We start from the raw sequence: 8,430 nt of genomic DNA, 5'->3' as shown, positions 1-8,430 counted from the left end.
ATAACCTAATTAATTATAGTATATAGATTCTTAGTAGAGAGTACCTCTATAAACGTATTAGTAGCAGTAACTTCTATAGTACTGCTAGCTAATCTCTAGGTAGCTAGAACTAATAACTTACCTAATAATCGCTTAATAGCTAAGAGGCTAATTTGCTTCTTACTTAGAAAAGCTCTTGTATAAGCAGCGCAATTCTTCTTCTTTTAAGTCTTAAGCTCTTCTTACTTTTATAATAACGCGTTAGCTGCTATATTAGCTAAACCTAGTTAATAGATAAGCTTAAGGTTATAGTTAGTAATATTGTTCGCCTAGTAGACCTACCTAGTAGTAAGTTTCTACTTAGTAGTAAAGTACTTTAAGGCTTAGTAGTTAGTTAATACTATAAAAGGCTCTAGATCTTATAAGCTAATTAACTAGCTTCTCTACTTCTATACGCTAAGAATAACTGCTAGCATTTCTTTGTCGTAAATACTATAGTTTATCTAGATAGTATTTATTATCTTACTAAAGAAAGCTACTAGTCTCTAGATACTGTCTTCTTAAAGCTATAAAAGGACTCTAGCAACTACGCTATCTAATACGTTCGTTTCTACTCTCGTGCAGTAATAGAGAGAGTAATAAGCTAGTATAGTATTAGATAGTATAAGATTCTTAACCTACTAAAATACTATAAGCTTAATTTCTCTAAAGGCATGCTATACTCTCTATTTTAGTAGCTTAGTAAGGAGACAAACGATCTAGCCGTAATTCTTTAAGAAGACTTAGTAGAAATTACAGAAACCTAGAAACAATTAAAGGCTCTTAAGAGTTATAGGTATAGGCTAATTCTAGATAGTAGTAACCTTCTTAGAGTTCTTTTAAATTCTATTAGTACTTATAATTAATTCTAGAAACTTAGTACTTTTAATAGTAAATTTAAATTTCTTAATATCTACTTACAACCTAGCTTTATATAATTAATTAAGCATCTAGGTAATATAGGCTTCGTGCTTAAGCAGATTCTCTAAGTAAATAAGAATATTATTAATATATACTATATAGAAATTATCTAGCAAGCTATATAACACCTTATTAATATATTACTAAAAGGTAGTAGAGCTATTATAGAGGCTAAAGAGTAGAACTTAATACTTATAGTTACTATACTATATATAGAAAGACGTTAGATTCTCTACTAACTTATTAAGCTAGATCTAGTAGAAAGCTTACCTTACGTCTAACTTAGTAAAGACCTTAGCGCGCAATAGGCGTGTAAGCGTTTTCTAGATAAGAGAGATAGAATAGGCGTCTTTTTTTATAATAGCGTTAAGCTTTTAATAGTTAACGTAGAACCTCTATTCTCTACCTAGCTTTTTAGTAAATAGGACTAGTAACGCGTATAACGTATTACTATAAACAATAAAGCTATAATAAAGGTAGTTCTCTAGGTAATTCTATACTAACTATAGGTACTCTAGTAATATACTATAAAGGGGACTATTTATTAAGGTATTTTCTACTATAAGCTTAATATTATAATCTACGCCTTCTCTATATAGTAGTAGAGTATTAGAATTCTTTTTTAAGAAATAGGCTATAGTTACGCTAGCATATTCTAAAGATAGAAGCTTTTAGGTAACTAGTTAGCAGAGTTTCTTCTCTAGATTAGTAGCAGGGGTTTCCTTTCTATTAGTAATAAGCTAATTAACCTTATAGACACTAAGGTGCCTAATTATAGTGTCTTTTTAACGCGCGTTAATTATAAAGATAGCTACGCTAATTATGTTAACGTTAAGCCTAGCCTTTAAGTATATTTCTTATAAAACAGGTAGCTTTTTTAGCTTACAAGGTAACCTAGCAGGTAGGTTAAGATTGTTAAGCTACCTATCTATTTTACGCAGGTTTTCTTAAAGCTTCTAGCGTTGCGATTCTCCTTTCCCTTATTATATTACTCTTAGCTTTTCTACCGCTAATATTAAGGCGTCGCGGTAATTAGCATTAGCTTAGTAAGCTACTTAAGCTTTAGTAGTAGATTAAGGGGATTAGGTAGAAACAAACACGTCGCGTTTATAATTAATTAATTAATTAGTATCTAGCTATATTAGTACGCGCTACTTATAGTTAACCTAAACGTTAACTTCTTTAAGCAACTTATAACTAATTATTACGTTATAGTAGCTAGTATTATAATATATAAAGTAAGTATAGATTTAGTAGCTTTCTAGTACTAGATTAGCTTTAAAATACTTATCTACTTAGCTATTAGGTTACCTATTATACCTAGTAAGAGGGATTGGTTCTATACGTAATAGCTTAACGTAGAGGTTTTTTCTAAGAGTTTAAAGGTACTTTAGATACACTAAGACGTAGCTACCCGCTTCTATATTAATTAAGCCTCTAAGCTTAATTATAAGACTATTTACAGATATTTAGTAGAGTAGAGTAAACGTAGAACTACTAAATAGCTTTTCGCGTAGGTTTATTACTCTAGTAGGTAGCTCTAGAGAGAAGACTTCTTCTAAAGCTAGGCTTTTTCTAAATTATTAGATTTATATTCTAACGTGTTATTCTTAGGTGCTTATAGCTCTATAGGCTCTATAGGCTTCTTCTTTAGATTAACGTTCTTAATAGCTTTCTGCGTAGCAGAAGCTCTAGAGTAATTATAGCTTAGGTAGCTAGGTTAGTAGTATTAAAAATAGGTAACTAGCTTCTAGATTGCTAGAGTTTTATTAGGTACTAGAAAATCTAGAAGAGCTAGAGGCGCGTATTATAGCATTAACGTAATTACGTTACGCTTTTTAGCCTTTCTAGTAGCAACGCGTGCTTCTTCTAGAATAAGCTCTTAAGTAAGGTCTTAAGTAAGGTCTATATAGTAATTATAGTTATTAACGTATTAACGTTAGTATATATCTAACTACGTACGTATAGTCTCTAGTAGCTTCTTATAAAATTTCTCTACCTATTAATCTACTAGAAGCTAACGCTTCTGTATAAGGTAGAAGAAATTATTCTAGAAGTAGGTAAAGTTAGTAGCGCTTTAGTAATAAAGCTTTTAGAAATTGTAGTAAGCGTTTAGCCTCTTATATAAGTCTCTATAGCTTCTCTCTAGCTAATTAAGAATATAATTATAGAAAACTACTACACCGCTATTCTTAATTATTTATAGTATTACTAATAGAGTCTAGTACGCGTCTTCTTTAGTTCGCGTATAGATATAGGTAATAATAGTTTTCTTAGTATTTTCTAGCGTATCTCTAGTATACTAATTCTAGTTTACTTAAAGCTTATTATATAAGCTATCTCTCTACTACTTAAAGGTAATACTCTTACTATCTAATAATAATAGTAGATCTAGAAACTTAGTAGAGCGCGTTAATTAGCTCTTCTACGCTTATAACGCTAGAAGTATAGCTAGCTAGTATATAGAGAGGCAAGAACCTAGAATTAAATTCTCTAGCGGTAACGCGCTTAAATCGCGTATAATTAGTGTTGTAGAGAAACGCGTCGCGCGTAGAACTAGCGTAGTAGGCTAGTCTCTAAAGTAGGTTAATTACGCTCGTAGTTACTAGATTTTAGTATTCTTTTTAGCTAGAATAGTAGCCTGTATTAGATTCTTCGCGTATACGTTATCTCTCTTAGCTAGAGCGTTAGTAGTAATCTAGTAATATATGTAGATTTATTATTTATATACCTATTGTATATATAATTAGCTAACTATTTCGTTAACAATTTTAGCTAGTGTTTCTAGAAAGAGCTCTTAAAGCTCTTTAGCAGAGGTAGAGAGTGTAAATAAACCTAAGACTAATAATAACTCTAGTATTACTAAGCTCTAGTAGAGCCTCGCGAGCTTCTAGTTAAAGTTATTATTCTAATTCTTGTTAGTTATCGCGTTATGTTGCTAAATAGAGTTTTTGTAATAGAAATATTAATTAGTATATCTTACTAGCAGGTTTGCTACCCTAGATTTAAGAACTGTTAGGGTAAAGAGGTATTATAGAGCTAAGGTTCTACCTCTAGATTAGCTTTGCAAGGGTTCTTCTATAGTATTTAGATTTATTCGGCTTTTTAATTAAGAAGAAGCAAAGAGAGGAGGTATTTAGCTACTAGCAGAGTAGCTAGTTGTTAGCTCTGCTAGTAGAGCAGAGTAGTATTATTAGCTCTACTAGTAGAGTAGAGAATTGTCGATTTTTCGTAATTTGTAAAAGGGGGGGTTTCTACACGTAGAAGTTTTATAGAAGTCCTCTTGTATATAAAGCTCTTAATAGCTCTCTTTAGCTTAGTACTAGTATCTTTCTACTACTAACTAGATTTACTAGTAGTCTTATATAGCGCTAAGGGGTAAGCAATTAATTAGTACGTTAATAAATTCTTAGGGTAAGCAACTAGGCTCTTATAGCTCTAATCCTTAATATAGCTATTAGTAAACGCTTCTTAATAAGGCTACTTAGTTTAGCTAGATATTATGCTACTGTCTTTGGCTAAAGAGGTATTAACCTTTAGATAATATAAGGGCTAGGTCTGTAGTCTCTACTACTATAAGCGCCTCTAGAACACCTAGCTAGGTAAGTTAGCTGCAGGCAGCACTATCTCTATAAGCTGTAAGAATAAGAGGTGCTAGCAGAGTAGGTTAGGTTAAATTTAGCTATCTAAAGGTAAGAAGTAGAAGGATACTCTAAGAGGCTCTATATACAGAGGTGCTAAGCGCTAAGGCGCTAGGCTAGGTTACGTAATAGAATTATGTAACCCGAGGTTATATAACCTAAGGTAAATTCTAAACTAGACTATTACACTTACTATAAGCTAAAAGAAACGGTTAAGAGTATAACGCGAGAGTTTTAGAAGAAGAGAAATCTAGAAGGCGTATTTTAGAGCTTAGAGACAAGCTCTCTCTATAAGAGGGGGTAATATAATAGTCTAGTTTAGAATTTACCTTAGGTTATATAATCTTAAGTTACGTAATTCTATTACGTAACCTAGTCTAGCGCCTTAGCGCTTAGCACCTCTATATATAGAGCCTCTAGAAGTAGTCTTCTACTTCTTATCTTTAGATAGCTAAATTTAACCTAACCTACTCTACTAGTACCTCTTATTCTTATAGCTCGTAGAGATAGTACTACCTATAGCTAACTTATCTAGCTAGGTATTTAGAGACGCTTATAGTAGTAGAGACCGCGAACCTAGCTCTTATACTATTTAGACTATAGGTAAAATTATTACTCTAAAACTTAGAATACTACGTGTAAAAGCTATATTAAAAGATAAGAAACTTATAACCTATATAGATAGTAGAGTAGCTAGAATATATATTTTAGCTAGTCTAGTAAAACTACTAAATATACTATTTTAAGAAAAATAATAGCTATACTAAGTATAACTTATAAATAACTAGCTATCTATCTTTAGCTAAGAATAGATTTACTTAGAGACTAAAGTATAGGTGCTAGATATCTAAAAAATATAGAAATAATAGTTTTATAATATTATAGAACTAGAAAATATAAATATACTTCTAGAGCTAGATTAGCTATAAAGATATAACTTTAATATTAATTAGATTAGGTTAAAACTCTAGAAAAGGCCTAAAGTAGTATAGAAGGCTAGAGTAAGATACTATCTAAGAGCTTACTAAAAGCTAGAGGTAAAGATTAGAAGAATATCTCTTATAAGTTTAATAAAATAAGTAAGAAAATAATCTTAAGACGTTAGTATTATATAAATATAAAAGCTATAACCTAATATAGAGTAACTACCTTAGAAGATTAAAAAAAACTATAAGAAGTTTACGTTATTATTTAATAGATAGAATAATAGCGTTCTACCTAAATATAAACTATAGAACTATAAGATATCTATAGAAGATAAAGCTACGCTAAAGCTAGAGCTAATATACTTGCTTAACTATAAGTAAAGAAAGAAACTCTAAAGGTATCTAGAGAGACTTCTATATAAAGAATATATTTAAAAAAGCTAGAACCTAATAGCCTTACTAGTACTATTTATACTAAAGAAGAATAGATAGTTAAGACTATATATTAACTACTAATAGCTTAACTAGGTAACTTAAAAGAATTACTATCTACTACCTATAATCTTAGAACTTATAGACTAGCTTATAGAAGTATAGTAGTTTATAAAGTTTAATATTAAAGAAAGGTATTATTAGATATAAATAAAAGAAGAATATAAGTAGAAGATAGCTTTTAGAATAAGAAAAGGCTTATATAAATACCTAGTTATACTATTTAGACTTACTAACGTACTAGTAATATTTTAAAGTATAATTAATATAGCTCTATATAAGTATATAGAAAGGTTTATAATAGTCTATCTAAATAATATACTTATATATTTAAAGAGAAAACTAGAAGAATATAAAAACTATATATAAAGAATATTATAGAAGTTTAAGAAGTATAGACTTCTAATAGCTTTTAATAAAAGTAAGTTCTATTATATAAAGACTAGCTACTTAGAATTTTACCTAACCTAAGAAGAGATCTAGATAGAGATAAATAAAGTCTAAATAGTTCTAAACTAGTCTATACTCTAAATAATAAAAGAAGTATAATTCTTTCTAGAATTTACTAACTACTACTAGAAGTTTATCTAAGAATATTTATAGATTATAATACCTCTTATAGAAATTACTAAAAAGAACTAATAGTTTAAATAGAAAGACCTATAGTAATAAGCGTTTAAGACGCTAAAATAAATATTTACTATAGTACTACTATTATAAACGTTTAATAAAGATAAGCTAATAAGAATTAAGATAGATACGTTAGACTAAGCTCTAGAAGTCTATCTTAGCTAACTAGAGAAAAATAGTAAGTACTAACTATACTTCTTCTACTTAAGAAAGTTTTTAGTACTAGAACTTAACTATAACGTATATAATAAAGAACTTATAGCTATTATAGTAGTAATAAAAGAATAGAGAATATACTTAGAAGACGCTAAGTACTCTATTAATATAGTATTAGACTATAAGAACCTTATAGCGTTTATAATAATAAAAACGCTAAACTAATAATAGATTAGGTAGGTAGAGACGCTAGCTACTCTAAACTTTATAATATAATATTAGAAGAGCGTTAAAAATAGAGTAGCTAATACGCTTAGTTAATAAGCTAACTATCTTAGAACTAGTAAACCTAAGTATAAGGCTATACTTAGAATAAAACTTAATAGAACTCTAGAATATAATAGACTATAAGTTAGCTAGATTATAGAAATCTAAAACTAATAGAATAAAGAACTTAGCTAACCTAATACGTAAGAATAATAGAAAGTACTAGAACTATAGTAGAAGAAATTTATTAAGAAATTTTATAGTACTATAACTTATAGCTACTAAGAAATTAAACGTACTTTTAAAAGACTATATAGAGAATATAGGTTTCTAGTAATAAAGAAAAAAGTTATCTAGGCTATATAGAACTATATAGAATATAAAAAAAATAAAGTTACTAGATACTAACTCTATAGACTACTATAACTACTAGAACTACCTAAAATACTATAGTAACATATTACTATAGACTTTATTACTAAACTATCTAAGTTAATAGAATCTATATTATAAAGAAAGTATAATACTATATTAGTAATTATAGACTAATTTACTAAATACGCCTACTTCTACCTAACTAGTAAAACTCTTAAAGCTAAAAAACTAGCTTATAAGATAAGCTAATAGTTATTTAGCTAATATAAGATACTAGAATAAGTAATTATAGATAGAGATAAGCTATTTATATCTAAGTTCTAGAATATACTACTTAGCTAATTAGAAATAAGTAACTAAATATTAACTAGCTTTTACTTCTAAACTAATAGCTAAATAGAATAAATAAACTAGACTTTAGAGAAGTATCTAAGAAACTATATTAACTAGAAATAGAATAACTAGGTTAAGCTACTATTTATAGCGTAACTAGTATATAATATAGCTAAATAAGAAATAATAGAAATAACTCTCTACTAGGTATATTATAGCTATAAGACTAGAATATATAGATCTCTAATAGATAGTACTATAATATTTCTAAAAGTTAAAAAAAGAGAATAGTAAATAAGAATAATCTATACTAGATAATAATATAAATAGTAGAAAAAATAACCTAATAGGTAAATAAAAAATAAGTTAAAAGACTAACTTTTAAGAAGAGAGGTAAAGTTTTTATTCTATAAAAAAACTTATATACTAAATAACCTAGTAAAAAACTTAACTACTTATAAATTAGACTATTTAAAATTAATAAATAACTTAGACCTATTAACTTTAGACTAAAGTTACTACTAACTATACGAATATATTCTATATTCTATAAGTCTAAACTTAAACTAGTACCTAATAATATACTACTTAATAAATAAATAGAGGTAGAAGTAGACTAGAACTTTAAAGTTAAAAAGATACTAGATAAGAGGCGTATATAAGGTTAATAG

This window comes from Trematosphaeria pertusa, assembly GCF_010094035.1.
Source record: "Trematosphaeria pertusa strain CBS 122368 unplaced genomic scaffold BU26scaffold_3, whole genome shotgun sequence".
Classification (NCBI taxonomy): domain Eukaryota; kingdom Fungi; phylum Ascomycota; class Dothideomycetes; order Pleosporales; family Trematosphaeriaceae; genus Trematosphaeria; species Trematosphaeria pertusa.
Note: the sequence above shows the minus strand (reverse complement) of the source record.